General features: G+C 43.8%; 1 long non-coding RNA gene across 1 annotated transcript; it reads left to right on the forward strand.

The window, feature by feature from the left end:
• The first annotated feature begins 7,032 nt into the window (after nt 1-7,032).
• LOC141782549 (uncharacterized) lies at nt 7,033-16,807 on the forward strand. Its single transcript, XR_012597130.1, has 3 exons — nt 7,033-7,212; nt 15,663-15,738; nt 15,866-16,807. It is a non-coding gene; the product is annotated as an uncharacterized LOC141782549 (long non-coding RNA).
• Nucleotides 16,808-17,353: the final 546 nt, after the last annotated feature.

Below are 17,353 nucleotides of genomic sequence, written 5' to 3' on the forward strand. Positions count from 1 at the left end.
GTCAATTAGTTTGAGATCATTTATAAAGAAACATTTATTTAGGATAGGAACTATGTAAACTCATAATTTCCCAAAATATATATTAAATAGTTGTGCAGATTCTCAGTTTATTTCATTCTGAGTGTGTTGCTTTGCTCTTTTACTAAGTGGACCCTGACAAGATTTATAGTCTTATTATGATGGATCACAAAGCAGTATATAAAGAGATGGTTAGACTTTCTTACCCCACTCTCTGTGTACCCTTACAAAAATAAGTTTATTCAAGTGTGTTATTAGTATACTTATTTTAAACAAGAGAGTATACTTTCAGTTTACTTTTTCAGTAAATACTATTAAACTTGTAGTTTACTGAGAGTATACTTTAAAGTGTACTTTCATTAACTAAAACTTGTGCTACAAGTATATAACTAGTAAACTATACTGCAGAATACCTATAAGTTCACTTGTAGTTAAGTTCATATTATAGTTGCAGTACAAAATAAAACTTGGATGTAAACTAGTTGTGTACCCAACGTTTATTACTCTTACATTTGAAATATACATTTTAAAGTATACTTTTATTAATTAAAAAGTGGGCCAATTTAGTCCCAAGAAGTAGTATACTTACCAGTATACTACTAGTACGTTGTTATTAGTATACTTATTACATAAGGTATACTTGGGAATATATTTGAACTATATTTAAGTTTACTTCTTAAAGGGACTATTTGTAACTTTCAGAAATGCTTCTTAACAGCGACACCTGTGGCCGTGAAATCAACGAAAGTCAGCGTCGGGCTCGCGCTTGCTCGCTCTCAATATACCTGAACGAGCATCACTCAAAACAGTGAGGCGACAAAAGTCAGCCAAAACCACAATATCACTCTATATTTCAGCTGCTTGGCAGTAATGTTAGCTGACCAGACGAAGGTCTCTCCATGAACATGATTTAGATCTGATCCTAGTGTTGGCTTTTCCTGCCTAAGTGCAGGCTGAAGCAGCGGGGCTCTGCAGCGTGTCTTCCTGCTCTCTCCTCCCGCAGCCGGAGAGAGCAGGAAGACACCGGCACCAGGTCGGTAACGAGAGGGTAACGTTACTAGCTAATGAGCTCCGTCACTTCACAAGACACGGGAAACCTCTGTTGGTCTGGAGGAGCTGCAGCATTTTTTTTCTGCACAAACGTCCACTGTGCATTCACTAGATATTCTCAGAGCTAAACTAACTCTTCTGCAGTGAGGAGTGAGCGCGCGTTCACGTCTAGAGGTGGAGCGAGCTGAGAACGCGCGCGCTCTCTGAGCGAAGGCAGGCAGGCAGAGGAGGAGAGGCAGCGGCGTATATGTGAGCGCGCATGTGTGACGACCCGCTACATTTATACGCTTACAAAGTTACAAATAGTCCCTTTAAAGTAAACTTGAAGTATACTTCTTTTTTGTAAGGGTAGCCAACCAGTTATCTGGTGATAGAGTACTACAAAGAAACAGATTTGATGTGTGTCAATTAGTTTGAGATAATTTATAAAGAAACATTTATTTAGGAATAGTAATTATGTAAAATCGAAACTGAATTGTCAAGATAATGCAGGGTCCATTCTGTCAGGTAGGAGATATCTCTCAGAATGGTCTACTGTCTCTATAAATGTTGATAAAATTATGGGATTTCTCTTTTATTCTCTGAAACGCACCTCACATGTGCACACCGTGTTGGTAGGTCATAGGTCTGAACGGTAGCTCTATTTGGCAGTTCAGCCATGAAAGTTCCCATTAGAGTATCTCAGCTATAAAGTGACCACAGTCACTGACCTGAGAAACCACTTATCAGTCACTGATTTGTATTCTTTTAGCTTCATATCGCCTGACAGCTGGAAACATTTACTCTAGGTTGAGGCCTGTCATGTGACGATGAGAGCTCAAGCACATCCAGTTGCTTTACAGCTTTATCCAGATGTTTCTTGTGTTCTCTGAGCTGTAAAGATGACAGAAGATGTGCTCCATTGAAGCAGCTACCAGGTAAACCTGCTTTATTTGTTATTCTGTTTTCCAAACATTGCAAGTCTGACCTCCTTTCACCCAATTTGGCCAGTGTTATGATATAAAGTAATGTGGTAAGGTACATTTTTTGGTTCTCTTAATAGTATCTTCAGTTTCCTGAACGCAGCCCCTTACCTGACTCCTCCTCCACCAACCCACTAATCAGGCCAGGCTATATAAGGCATGTTAAGGCCTCTTGCTTCTGCCTGGCATGCTGTGGTAAAGTAGGTGTTGCTGCAGGTATTTGAAACTGCTTTGCTTTTTTGGTTTTAGCTTTTACTGTGTGACACTTAGCTTCCCCTGGCCCACGGTTCCTCTGCTTCCGCTGAACAGTTCATTGCGGTGCCCCATGGTGTTGAGTAGGGTGGCTCAGTATTGAGTAACATTATGTTGCAGCACTATTAGCCCTGTTAGTGTTTCATTTTAGGCTGGCCTGAAGTAACACTGCTGATGTTTTTGCCCTCTTACTTGTACTTGTTTTTGCCCCATTTATATTGATGTTTTTTTTCCCTTTAAAAAAAAACCTCTTGTTTTGATTTGTTTGTTTTGTTCTTTTTCCCTAGATTATTTTAGTTTGAGATATTTTGCTTTTTAACCAACTGGGTTGTTTGTGTTTAGTTTCTTTTTTTTCTTTCTTTTTTTTTCTTTCAGAAGCTGAGAGTCACTTTATTGGGAGGCTAGGCCCCATGGTGAGGTACCTCCACCTATTGTGTGTGAGTTAAGAGCACTGGGACACAAATAGACTGCACCATAGTTTTGCTGTGAGGTTTGCTGTGTTGCACCCAAGGTGAGTAAGTGGTAGCACCCTCCTCAGTGTAGTCTGCCTCTCTCCAACAGTGGCCTCAGCTTAGTTTAATTTTGGACTGGTAGTAATCTTTTATGGTCACATTTGATTTTAAATCTTGTATTGGGCCTTTTTCAATATTGTTAAAATAAAGAATTTTAATCACCCCATATTAGTTTGTCATTTTTAATCTGTTTAATCAAATTGATTTCCCTACAGCTCCAGTCCCATCTTATTTCGGTTTGAGGCAATGAATGCTGGACAGCCCCAAAGAGTTTATTTTAACTCAAACCACAATCTTTTCCTAAACCTCACCAAGTAGGTCTGTTGCCTAAACCTAAGGGGATTTCTGGCAGAAAGCCCTGGGGGCAAACTTCTCCCATGTGCCAAGTTGGTTCAGCAAAATATTCAATATAAAATGTTACAGTGAAGTTGTTGGTGTTAAATGTGAGGACAGAAGTAACTGCCAAATTCCTGAACTGACTGCTGCTTTTTAAGCCAATTGTTTCAGTGTAGCTATATTTGTTTAAACTCCTTTGGGTAAAATAAAATAGGCCCATTGCATATTACACACACCTCCTTCAGTAAATTTCTGTTGCACTTAACAGCAAATTGTTTTCAAGACACCATAGAGGTTCTACTTGACATCTTTCTCAATATGTAGCCTACATTCAACACTTTATTTGATGATTTTTAAGTGATCAATGTTTTAGTGCTGTCAAGTGTAGGAGCCTGGGGGAAATTATAATTTGTTTTGGTTTTGATGTCATTACTCAAAAACCTCTTGAGCTATTGGGATTAATTCTTTCATGTAAGTAACTTATATTTGTGTTCTACTTAACAGTCAAATGTTTCTACAAGCAATGTTAGTCACAGTATTGATTAAAACACTAAAAGTCAAATGGTACATCTGCCCACGTGCAGGGGGATTGTAACAGCATATGGGGGCAATTGATTGAAACAATACAAGTAATACCTTCATATAAATACCTAAAAAAAAGTCTTTGCAGAAAAACTTTGACAAGTATGAGACATCAGTTCGTCCTTTGGCAGGCATCATCAGAGACCATGCACATGAGTTTCATGGTTCTGTCTCGTTTCTGATTGGTGCAATTTGAGATGTTACACATGTCCCTTGTTTAAAATGTGTAAAAATGAAATGGGTCCAACCAGGTTTTAAATCTGATTTGAGTTTCAATGGGCTGTGTGTTGATTTTTAGCCAATATGTCAGTACTTTCTTTTTGAATCCTTGAATTGAACCCTACAGTGTTACAAATGACCCCGACCATACCACCCATAACAAAAGCAACCCTACTGGCTAGAAACAACGAAGCGAACATTTGACAATGATATCAAATGTTAAATAACACAATGGTAATCCAAACTAGACCGATTTAAATTCATAGACATTAAAGGTTAAGACTGACAATGTGGAAAAATGTGGAGATATCTGAGAGTAGAAAGTTTTCTTCTAGCAATGCCTCCAACATCTATTCTACTGGATGAGCCTCAGTTGAAGTATAAAGCACCCCTTGCTTGGGACATGCTGGGTGGCAGATTGTCTCTGTCCATCCTGGGAGAATTCAGAGTCCTGCAGCTCCTGCACAGGAAACCCGTGAAGACTAAAGTCTCTGTGGAGGAGTGGAACAGACCGGCATCTCCGCTCCCTACCATGCAGCTCGTTCAGCAGAGATATCATGTAAAGGTAAGATCGTCATCAGGTGGGGACATTAAAGGGCCATCCCATATGTCACCCAAGCATGACCCAGGACAAGACAGACGTATGTCTGCACAGGAGATTCAGCTGCACACATATCCTGCCATTTTAACTTCCTCCTCTTCAGTGTTGCCATGACAGCTGGTCACACCATAGCTACATGTTGCTGCGATGTGGTTTTGCCTGTAATTCTTCATATTTGCCTGTGTCCCTCTCCTGGAATCAGCAGTATCATCTGTCGTCAGTTTCTCTGGTATGTACTGCAGGCTGCTGACCCGCTGATTGTTTGTGCTCCTGCAGGTCTTCTTTGATTCTGCCCCGGTCCAGGCTTTACACTAAGTAATCAGTAAGTTTCATCTGTTTTCTAGCTCGAAGACCAGTGAGACTGGTTGAGAAGTGTGGATGGATGTGTGTGCTGGAGTGTTACAAGTCTGATCCATTATTATTGCTGTTAGCAAAGGCCTGCAGATTGGGCTCTAGCAAGTTTTAGTTCGTAAGTGTTTTCATTTTTAAGATGTAACAGGTGTTGGTGTCTTTGATTGAGACGAGGTGGCTCTCCACCTCCATAAAACTCCCTGCAGCTCTTGAATGTCCATTAGGTGGCACCATTTAGTTAATTAAGCAATTATGGGATGAGCTGCAGAGGCTCCTGCTGTTGCTCGATTAATTAGAAATATCTCAAACCTGTTTTTACTTCTTCTATACTCAGTTAATGTTAGTCAGACCAGACTGAAGTCATGCTGTGTTCACGTCCCATCTAATTTAATGTGAAATATGAGCTGCTGATTAACTTTTTCCATTTAAATGTTGTGTACAAGAATTATATTTACAGCACAAGTAATGCATCAAGTTAGTCCATTTGTTACCTGAAATGAGTAACTTGCACTTTCTGCCAGTATATATTATAGATGGGGCTGTCAAAGTAACCTGATAATAATGCGTTAACGTAAATTCGCCTTAACGCCACTCATTTCTTTTACGCATTAACGCAATCGATCTTTCGGAGGTTGTAGCGAGCTCAGTTTTAAAGCTAGAGTGAAGATACTCAGTCAAGTCAATCAAGCTCGATGATCAACAAACATTTATCCCACACTACTGCATCAGTCTAAAAGGTGTAGCTGAACCAGTCTTTTGTTTTTTAAACTGAGTTTCCTGTTCCTGTTTGACAGTCCACTTCTGTGTTTTGGTACAGTTGCTTTTCACACCTGATGCGAACCATACCCAAGTACACATGAACTGTACTCGAGACCACCTTTTCAAGTGTGCACGGGTGCCAGAGTACGGTATAGTGTTCACACTAATAAAATGAACAGGACTTTGGGGTCAAGTGTACTCTGATCCGGGCACGGGTCCCTGATGTGAAAGCCTCTTAAGTGGACCCTGACAAGGTTTTTAGTCTTATTATGCTGGCACACAAAACAGTATGAAATGAGATGGTTAGAATTCCTTCATAGTCTTCAGTACAGGGTTAGGGTTAGGCATTTTATGGCACCAGGGGGATACATGTTGAGGATCTCTGCAGAGAGAGAGACCATTTTGTAAATGTAAGGTAACAGATGTAGTTCTTGTAATAGAGTCAAAGTGTCTTGTGATTAAAACAATGAACAATTCCAAAGTACAAGCTTTTGACACCTCTGGGGAAATGCTAATGTAATCAACTGAGAAACAGGACCTGGTTATGATGCTTCCTATGAGCATCAAAAAGTATTCCACATGCACTGAAGGTACACTCAGCAGGAGGATCACACTGTGGCTAAAGTGGGTTCAGCACTATGCAGAGGTGCTTTCCTGCAGTCAAACATGTCTATAATGTGCATTTTAATGGTTACTAATTAAATCATTTCTACGGTTTATTTTCAAGAAGGACCAGGTTTCAATTCCCAACATTCTAATTTGAGTTAAATTATTGTATAAGAAGAAAGGTACGACACACTGCAGCCAAACAGCAACTAACCACTTCCTTCTTGCACCTCTTCCACAAATACATATCGGAGCTGATGTTGAAGTTTCAGTCTGTCTTTCTCTGTCTGATGGTCATCATGTTCAGCCGAAACCAAGCAGCTCTGCTCTCCATTCAGCTTTTAATTGTGCCAACTCTCTGCAGGTACTGTACAGTGGATGTTTGTGTTTGTGATGCTTTTGTCTAGATTTAATTACACATTTCATTTTATATTGATTGATTTTTTTCCTTCAATGACAGAGATTCTTGCAGTTGAGCACAAACTGGTGGCCGGGGGAGACTCCGTCATCTTCACCTGCAACATATCCCAGACAAATGCAGTTCAAATCAGCTGGACCAAAGGCAGATCTGTTTTCACTTATTCATACCGACTGAATCGGACTTTTTCAAATTTCAGCTCTCACAGATTGAGTATAGACGTAAACTTACCTTCAAAGCTAAATATTTCTAACATTCAGTATGATGATGCAGGACTCTATGTATGTAATGTATCTGACGATAAAGGTATGGAGACTCTTGAGTGGAATTTAATGGTGTCTGGGGAACCTGAAGGTAGGTAGAGCACAAAGCAGGGCTAATCACCTCTACACCAGACATAATGCATTTCAAAGCTCAAACTGTACTTAAATTAACTCACATCTGATTTTGTGCAGAAATCAGTCCATCGTGGTATTTTCTATACATACTCACAGCTGTAATTGGATTTCTTCTTTGTGTCTTCACTCCAGCTGTCTGCCTCTACAGGTGAGTAATACTTCTCATTTAGTGCTGTGCGTATTTGTTGTAGTATTAGTAGTAGTAATTATCATTACAAAAGTTACATCTTGTATGTGCGTCATTTTTAAACGGTTCAAACAAATCAATGTGCCTTTCATCTTTGCTGACTTCCTCCCCCATTTGTCGTTGTCGTGTGACCCAAGTATGAGCTAGTTGCTTTGTTAGACATGTCTGTATTTTCTACTACATTTATTTCACACAGTATAATATTGTTAATCCTCTTATTATAAAAACTGCAACTGCATTGCATAATGGGAATTTTAGATGATGTTGATGGATTGCTGAACCCGTTCTCATTTCAACATAGAGACCCTTTTCACGACAGCCATTTTGACTTGTCAAAGCAGGAAATGCGCATTTGTAAATAACATAAAAGGAACAATGTGTAGGATTTAGTGGCATCTAGGTTGCAGATTGCAACCAACTGAATACCCCTCTGCTCAATCCTCCCTTTACAAGCCTGTAGAGAACCAACTGTGGCCTTAAGGTAATGTAAAAACACAAATGGCAAGCTACAAAGGCAGCTCTGTTATGTATTTGATAGAGCGGTACTCAGGAAGGCCAGACAGATATCTGTAGACGCTTCACACCCACTAAACTCTGAGTTTGAGCTGCTCCCGTCTGGCCGTCGATTCAGGGTCCTGAGGGCGAGCCGGAACATATATGAGGTCTTTTATTCCCCATGCCATACAGGTACTGAATGTGAAATGACTGCACTAGGGAAGACCTAAAGTATTTTGAAAGGTGTAACTTGTCTCCATCTGCGGCTGCTGTTTCCTACCCATTTGCACAATTGTACGTCTGTTGTTGTATGTTTTGTAACACTGCAGAGTGTTTTGCTGACTGTATGTTTTTTTGTTTTTTTTGTTTTTTTTGTCCGGGTGATATGCTGTTGTGTTTGAATTTATCTTGTATGTACTAGAGAAGCCAAAGACAAATTCCCACTAAGGTGGATAATAAAGTCAAAGTAAAGTGAATGGCCCCCTCTAGAGGGCAAAACTGTCAAACTTTTGTTAGTTCCACAAGTTTTCTGCAGAACAGTTTTTTTACTTTTGATATTTTCAGTACATTTAGCTGATAATACTTCTGTATTTTTACTTAAAGGGGACATATCATGCTCATTTTCAGGTTGTATTTCAACAAGGTATATTCTAATGAGCCTGCATGTGACATAGGAAGGGGAGCCAAATCTGAATGGCTTGTTGGATCACATTTTTTCTGATCCAAGCTTGTGGGTTGGTAGGCACTTCATATACACAAATGTATGTGCACGAGCACTGAAAAAGTGAGTTTTTCATGATGTGTCCCTATAAGTAGGATTTTAAATGCAGAATTTTTACTTGAAGTGGAGTATTTTTATACTTATTGTAAAATAGGCGTTGGTGTAATGGATACCAAACTTGTGACCTTAGTGATGCTGAGTGAATGAACCCTTAGATGATGGTTCTATGAATGTCATTTACAATCTCCACAGGTTGTCCGGTAAGAACATGAATATGATGACGATGTATCAATTAGTCCAGGTCACACACACTCTCTTTGAGATACCACTCATTTATTGATTGAAGATGGTTTTTTAAATCCTTTTGTGAATAGTGTGGATAGTGAGGATAGTAAGGATAGTGGTTATTTCTCATGGACGCACAGGAAAAGACCATATCAATAATAAATAGAAAAGAGTCCAGAAAGGTGCAACACTGATACTGAGCTGAGTTGGAGGACAAAATGAGGCTTGCGATCTGCGCAGAAGGTGATTGGAATAACAGCACTCTCTGATCATGTGAAGACCATGCGCCAAGCCACAGACTATTGGTCCGTGCATGTGATCAATGCATGGGCTGGTGAGGGGATGCTTTTGGTTAAACTGCTGCACCTTCTGAACAGCCGCCCCCAACTTTGTGGAGCAAAGTTGAATCAGTTGAAGGTCAGCCAGGAATGTCTTTTGGGAGTGCTGGGAGTCTGATCAGTCGAGCAACAGGTCGTGTGTATGTCTTGTCTTTGACTTGGATCTGGGCAGTCCGCACCCTGCCATCAGCACCAGGAAGGACTGCTGTAACCTTTCCGACTGGCCATAGTGCACGCGGAAGCTGCTGGTCAATGACAAGGGCGATTGTACCGACAGTTAGATCATCCTTTTCTTGTTGCCATTTGGAGCGAGTCTGGAGAGATGGCAGATAGTTCCGGATGAAGTGGATCCAGAATTGATCGATCAGGGCTTGACACTGCCTCCATCTACGACGGCTGAGGAGCTCTGTGTCTGGGTAAACGACCTGTGGTGTTGATGGATCAGGCCGCCCCATCAGCAGCATATTAGGAGTGATTGGATCTGGGTCTGCGACATCTGATGAGGTGTAGCCAAGGGGCTTGGAGTTGACAATACCCTCGACTTCGATGAGAATTGTTCTCAAGACCTCCTCCGTGACCGTCTGAGATCCCAGGGTGGTGTGTAGAGCGGATTTAATGGAGCGGATCTCACGCTCCCAGGAACCACCAAATTGTGGTGCATACGGGGGGTTGAACTGGAAGTGAATCTGCTGACTGGCGAGTTGTGACTGTAGAGATGGGGTAAGTGATTCGAAAGCTTCTTTGAGTTCAGAGCTACCGCCTTTGAAGTTCGTGCCTTGGTCAGATAGCAGCTCGAAGGGTTTTCCTCGTCTGGCAATGAAGCGACGGAGTGCCATCAGAAAGGAGTCCGTATCCATACTGACTAGCAGATCAATGTGCACGGCATGGGTTGTTAGGCACTTGAATACTATGCCCCATCGTTTCTCTGTGCGCCGTCCAATCTTGATGAGGTAAGGTCCAAAACAGTCCATGCCCGTTGAATAGAATGCTGGGCAGTGGAGCCGTAAGCTGGAGGGTGGAAGGTCGGCCATTTTGGGGATGACTGGCTTACTGCGCCATTTCCGGCATTCGGGACAGTTGTACTGGTGTTTGCGGACTGCCTCTCTCCCACGAAGGATCCAGAATCGTCTGCGTAGCTCAGCAAAGACTCTCTCAGATCCTGGGTGGGCAAGCCGGCTGTCAAAGTCCTGGATGATGAGTTTGGTGATGTGATGATGAGGGTCCAGTACAACTGGATGCAGAGTATCTTGGCAGAGGTTATCACATCTACGGAGCCGCCCCCCCACGCGGATCAACAGGGTATCTTGATCATATTCAGGATCCAAGGTGAGTAGTCTGCTGCTTGATGGTACTGATTTCTGGGATGACAGGAGGGTGAATTCTTCTGGAAAAGAGTCTCTCTGTACCTGTCTGAAGAGGGCCAGTTCAGCTTTCTTGTAGTCATCGGCCGTTGGGTCTGAGGCCGTGGCCGCCCCATGACATGCTTGGACCGAAGCTTCAAGCAATTCACTGAAGCTGTTGAAGGTACTGGCGTCCACCGCACATGGCTCAGGCGTCACAGAGAGATGGCCACAGAAGTTGGCTTTACGCAGTTCAACTGGATCATCAGGTGAGGAGATGTCTGGAGATGCAGGCCAGAATGATTCATTTTCCCACAAGAATGGAGGTCCGTGGCTCCAGCGGTTGTGGCCAAGGAGCTGCGACAGAGTCAGACCTCGGGTTATGTCATCAGCGGGATTGTCTCTTGTGTTAACATACTGCCAGGGACTACCCTCCGTCAGCTCCTGGATGTCCGCAACTCTGGTGCCAACAAATACCTTATAGCGGCAAGATTGTGATTGCAGCCAATTTAGGACTGTGGTAGAGTCAGTCCAATAGATGATGCTGGAGATGTTCAGGGTAAGCTCCTTTTGCAGGACAGTAGCAAGCTGGGCACCAATGTGTGCAGCGCAGAGTTCCAGCCTTGGGATGGATTGCTGACGGACTGGGGCAACTCGGGATCTTGCTGCTAGGAATGCCACTTGGATTTCACCTGTATGGTCCACTGTCCGAAGGTAGGCTACGGCCCCGTATGCTTTCTCCGATGCATCTGAAAAGATGTGTATGCTTTGGGTGCAGGCGGAGAAGTCTGTCTCTGGATGAGTGTAACATCTGGGAAGAGAGATGGTAGGGAGCTGATGAAGTTCACTCTCCCAGGCATGCCACAGCTGGAGTAGGTCATCCGGCAGCTGTGGGTCATCCCAATCTCTTCTCTTACTCCAGAGACGCTGCACCAGCATTTTAGCTCGGGTGGTGTAGGGAATGAGCAGGCCAAGGGGGTCGTACTGTCTGGCTAGGACCCGATAGATGCTGCGCATAGTCGGTTCAGGGTGCTCAGTGTGGCGAAGCTGGTAGGTGATGGTGTCTGACGTACAGTGCCACAGCAGCCCCAGAGTCCGCTCTGGTGGATCAGTCCCATCTGTTGATAGCCAGAGTTCACTACTCTCCGATAGTGATCCTGGCGGCATGTGACTGACGATGTCTGGAGCATTGGTAGCCCACTGGCGTAGTTCGAACCCACCTGAGAGTAGGAGCTGCTGTAGCTTGTTGACAAGTTGCTTGGCTTCTGGTACTGAGGGGAAGCTCTGAAGGAGGTTGTCAACGTAGAAGCAGTGCTCCATTGAGTGGCGGATATCTTCACCTGGGCTACTGTGATCCAGGACATGTCTCTGGAGAGCAAAGGTGGCACAACACGGACTGCACGTTGTTCCAAATGGCAGCACCTGCCATTCATAGATGTCGGGTGATGTGCTTGAATCCATGTCTCTCCAGAGGAATCGGAGGAAGGGTTTGTCCTCAGGCAAGAGGTGGACCTGGTGAAACATCCCCTTTATATCGCTGCTCACTGCGATGGGATACTCCCTGAAGCGGAGCAGCACGCCGAGTAGAGTGGATCCCAATGTGGGTCCTGGAAGGAGGTGTTCATTGAGGCTGGCACCGTGACGTGTGAATGAACAATTAAACACAATGCGATCTTTACCATTATGTTGGACCATAAGGTGAGGTAGGTACCAGGAGTTGGTGCTGGCTTGTGTTTCAGCAGGAGTGAGTTTTCTGACGTAGCCCGCATCCAACAGCTTCTTAATCTCACGGTTGTAGATATCTGCTCTAGCAGGGTCCTTAGTTAGGCGTTTTTCAGTCCCACGTAGGTGACCCAGCACTGACTCTTTTGGCGAATGAAGAGGAGGGACGTCTTCCTTCCATAGTAGGGGGGTAGCATACCTTTCAACGCCATCCACTTCCACTCTGATGGTCTTCTCTTCTAGCATCCTGACCGCTGCCGTGTCTTGTTTTGACCGTGTGATGAGCTTCTCATTCCGGTAAGGTAGAACATCCATCTGCCAGAGTTTAGTCACATGACCGAGAAGTTCGGCAGATGGACTCTGGGTGTTGGTGAGCAGGCACTGAGGAGTGGAGGACTGGTGCAGAAGGACTTTGGCAGGGCCTTGAAGTGTCCAACCAAGTCTTGTCTTGAGTGCTGCTGGTCCACCTGGAGGCCCTAAGTGCACGGGCTCGACTGGAATGACGAGATGAGGATAGTCTGAACCAATGAGCAGCAGCGGTTGTGCCTGACTGAATGAGTGGAGAGGCAGGCCTCTGAGGTGACGGTAAGTCTTCTGCAGGGCATCGATGGGATGAGAATGCTTGGAGAGACCGAGTTCTGTTGCAGTGAATGCTCTGTGGACACGGAACCGTTTCTGGGGGTTAACGGCGGAGGACACAGAGAAGGAGACTGACTTTCCTGACACAGTCCTTATGTCTTGACGGATGGTTCTGAGTGCCAGGTCCTCACGCTGTCCCTGAAGTCCCAGCTCTTGGGCAGCACTGTGGAGCAGGATTGTGCGCTCAGACCCGTCGTCAAGGATGGCATATGTCTCAATCCTCCTTTTGCCATTGTAGAGGAATACCTTAACCATCTTCAGAAGCACGCAGCTACTTCGCCAAGCGGGATCTAGGTAGTACGTCACTGGCTGAATCGTTTCTGGGGCTGGCATCTCTGGTCTTACAGATGTTGATGAGTTAACATCATGTAGTACTTCCAGGTGAGTCTGATTGCACTGCTGACATTTGGCTTTGAGGTAGCACTGGGCTGCTTGGTGATCCCTTCCACATCTCCAACACCGTTTACCGGATTTGATCCAGGCTATCTTCTGTTCCTTTGTGAGCTTCTTGACTTCTGAGCACTGGTTGAAGTAATGCTGGATGTTGTCACAGAAAGGGCAATACTTCTTGGGCTTCTCTGGTTTGTTAACCTGAGACCGTACTTGTGTAGGAGGCTCTGATTCCTTTTTAGGGGGTTCATATCCAAGCAGGACGGTCGTGGAGCGTGCTGCTGGCTTCTGCTTAGCCATGACACCTCTCTGACGGTCTGGTCGTCCCTGTTGTGGTGGCCGTGATTGTTGGTTCTGTACGTCATCATCTTGAATACGGACTTCGTACTCTAGCCACTCAGCAAAGTCCAGCAAAGTTGGGATGGGTGTGCGAAGGGGATTGATGTAGCGCTTAAATTGTGCTCTCAGGTCATGTGGCAGCTTTGACAGCAAACGTGCGATGTGCGACCCGCACTCCAATTCTGATCTCCCTTCTTTTCCCAGCTGGTCAAGCATTCCAACTAGGGCCCTCACCTTCAGTGCAAACAGGCGAAATCCTCTGCTGTCACCGCTTTTGACTGCAGGCTCATCTAGGACCTCAGTGATGCGCTGCAGAGCCAATTTGTGAGGCTGGCCATACAGCTCTATTAGAGAGGCCATAGTCTTACAGTAGGGTTCCCTGCTGTTACTGTAGGAGTCGGCGATCAGAAGGGCGTCTTCTAGCTTAAGATGGTCGACGAGGATCTGGAATTTGAAGCGTTCCGTAGCGTCGTCAGGCAGAATATTGTCAAGTGCTATCTTCAAGCGGGCGAACTGACGAGGATCATCATCAGTGAAGTATGGAATGTGAGGCATTGGTCCACGATACGTTTTCTCCTGACGAGGTGGAGATTGTGGCTGATTGTAGCTTCTCCATTCCCTTGAATCAGCAGGTGGCAAGTAAGGAGAGTCACCTGACAGATAATGAGAGCGAGCAGGTGGTCCGCGAGGAAGAGTGTATTGTTCTGCATATTCTGTGGTAGGTTCTCTGAGCGAGTGTGACCCTGCGGCGTAGTCCGGCTTAATAGTCATATTCCGGAGATGATCGTTCAGCTCAGTAACAAACTGAGGTCGAGGATGCAGTTGAGGGTGCATCCTCAGGAGTGATTCCTGAGCTGTTTCGCTGACTGGGGGTAGGTATGACGCTGGCGGTGGTGGCGGAGGGAATGACTCCACAACTTGATGTACATACAGTGGCGGAGGTGACTCAGGCCACGGCAGATCTCGCAGGTCATCCTCTGGTTGGTTGAAAGGCTGTCTAGTAGGCTGCAGCGGGGTAGATGCATAGCCTGGAGCAGGGGTCTGTGTGACAGAGATGCCGATGTCCTCGAACTTGGGGAGATGCCTTTGACTGGGAACCTCATAGAATGAAGTGGGAGGTTGAGGGGGAGCTAATGGTCGCGGCGTGAGAACGCTGAGGAGGGATTGCATCTCTCGCCTGAGCTGGTTGTTGTCCTCCCTCATTTCTCTCAGTTCTGACAAGACCACTTCTGGAACGAGGTTCTGGGGAGTCCGTCCATCAGAAGTGACTTTAGTTGCATCGTGGTATCTGCTATCTCCCTCGGCGGAGTGGTCATAGAGTGTGTGTGACTGAGGTAGTCGTCGTCTTGGAAGACTCACCAGGAAGTCGTCGAGATATCGTGGTGGACGAACATCACGGCGAGGACGAGCGTTACCATCGGGGAATGCCATAATGCTGTGGAAACTGTAAATCCGGCTCGAAGGACCATGTAAAATAGGCGTTGGTGTAATGGATACCAAACTTGTGACCTTAGTGATGCTGAGTGAATGAACCCTTAGATGATGGTTCTATGAATGTCATTTACAATCTCCACAGGTTGTCCGGTAAGAACATGAATATGATGACGATGTATCAATTAGTCCAGGTCACACACACTCTCTTTGAGATACCACTCATTTATTGATTGAAGATGGTTTTTTAAATCCTTTTGTGAATAGTGTGGATAGTGAGGATAGTAAGGATAGTGGTTATTTCTCATGGACGCACAGGAAAAGACCATATCAATAATAAATAGAAAAGAGTCCAGAAAGGTGCAACACTGATACTGAGCTGAGTTGGAGGACAAAATGAGGCTTGCGATCTGCGCAGAAGGTGATTGGAATAACAGCACTCTCTGATCATGTGAAGACCATGCGCCAAGCCACAGACTATTGGTCCGTGCATGTGATCAATGCATGGGCTGGTGAGGGGATGCTTTTGGTTAAACTGCTGCACCTTCTGAACACTTATAGTATTGCTACTTTTAGTTATGTAAAGGATCCTTTACTTGACTAAACGTACCAATCAGTATCAACTCTGTCTCATATAATAATGTGTGTGAAATAACTGGAGATTGCTGTGGGGTCTCATTACTGCAATGTTATCTCTGCATAAAAAAGCAGGACCAAGACCCCAAACCAGGACTGGGAAAGCAGCACCCTGAGTTATGCCCAGTTTCATGTTCAGTTGGGAAAAGAGGTCAGAAGAACTTTATCTTTACTTATCTGTTCTCATGTCTCACAAAGCATTTCTCAGCAACCTGTCATATTTCCTGCCCAACTGCTCTTTTGTTTCTGAGTTAAAGTGAATTAATTTCCTCTTTCAGTCCCTACAGGTGGCTCCTCCTCAACCCCACAGTTGTGCAGAATACAGGAAGAATCACAAGCAGAGGGAGTCGGTACTTCAAGAGGCTCAATTCAATCTTTGGCCTGACAAACGTCAAGTTCAGTATAGAGCTGAATAAGAAACAAGAGATATGTTGGACAGGAAAGTACAAGGGAGAGACACATTTGATCAGGTTTAAAAATGAAAATGAACCTATAGCCAGAGAATGATGGCCTCATCACAACTAAATGTGGAGAAGCAGCATTTAGTTTTAATGCACTTCTCACCTGCAACAAACTCCCAGAAAACAATTTTGTTCTTTTAAATTAAATTTTTATACCGAAATGGCACTTTTTTTCTTTTTCTTCTTTTTGGCATAATATATACACAGAATTAGTACGACGAACTCCTGTTTGGTCTTCTACTTTCAACATCTACAAATATTAAAACAAAATACTTATTTGGAATATTGAGTGTAGCTGCTAGAAAAGCAATTACTAAGAAATGGCTTAAAAAATGGAAATGGAAAGAATTACTTTCTCAATGAGGCTTCAAGAAACTAAATTTGAGGAAATTTGGAAGAAGTGGAAAAAGTATATTTCCCCAAAACGCCCTTCTTTTGTTTAATTTTTCTTTTTTCTAAATGTAATTTTTTTTATTATTATTTATCTTATCTTATTTCACATGAAAAGCACCCCATGTTCTATCTGTGTGTTCTATAATTTCATTGTAAAAAGTGGAAAAGTTGGTTCACTTCATATTTGTATCTAATTAAGTAAGTTTATGTAAATGTCTGAGTAAAAACAAATAAAGGAAAAACAAAATGAAAAAAGTAAAGAAAAAACAAATACTGTACATTTACTATAAGATGACTGTTTCTCTTCAAAGCAATAGAAAAAAATAATCCTTTATCATATGTTGATGTGAAGTGTTACAGCAGCAGAAGGACTCTCTTTCACTCACCGCGGGTTAAGAACATGCGCCTCTTGTAGTCCATCTTCTGAACATTGTAGTTTCATCATGGCAGACCGGTCGTGTCTAGAAGGGAGCCCGCGAAATCTGATCTTGCAATAACTCTCGCGAGACTCGCTGCCTGACTAAATATCATAACCTTAACAGTCTTGCGAGTTTCCCCCAGTTTGCTGGTTCCCCTCTAGGTATTACACGGCAGACCCATGATGACGCGTGCAGGATGCAGAGCCGCAATAACATCCACCTCCTCCTCATCTCTAAACATCACGGTTGTCTTCTTTTATGAATTCTCCTCCTCATCTCTTATTGATCTCACGACGTTTTCCATCGAGGTCAAGAAAAAGTGGTTAGGAAAAGACACTAGGACGTTTTTTTTGTTTTTGTTTTTTACTTTGTACAAAAGAAAAGTCAAGCCAGACCCCAAGATGTTTAGCGGTGCGTGTATATCTTTGGCATTACGGTAAGAGCGTGTAGGAACTGACTTCAAAATAAAAGCACCGTTCTGATTAACGTGATA

Source organism: Sebastes fasciatus, chromosome 14 (assembly GCF_043250625.1).
Source record: "Sebastes fasciatus isolate fSebFas1 chromosome 14, fSebFas1.pri, whole genome shotgun sequence".
In the NCBI taxonomy this organism is placed as follows: domain Eukaryota; kingdom Metazoa; phylum Chordata; class Actinopteri; order Perciformes; family Sebastidae; genus Sebastes; species Sebastes fasciatus.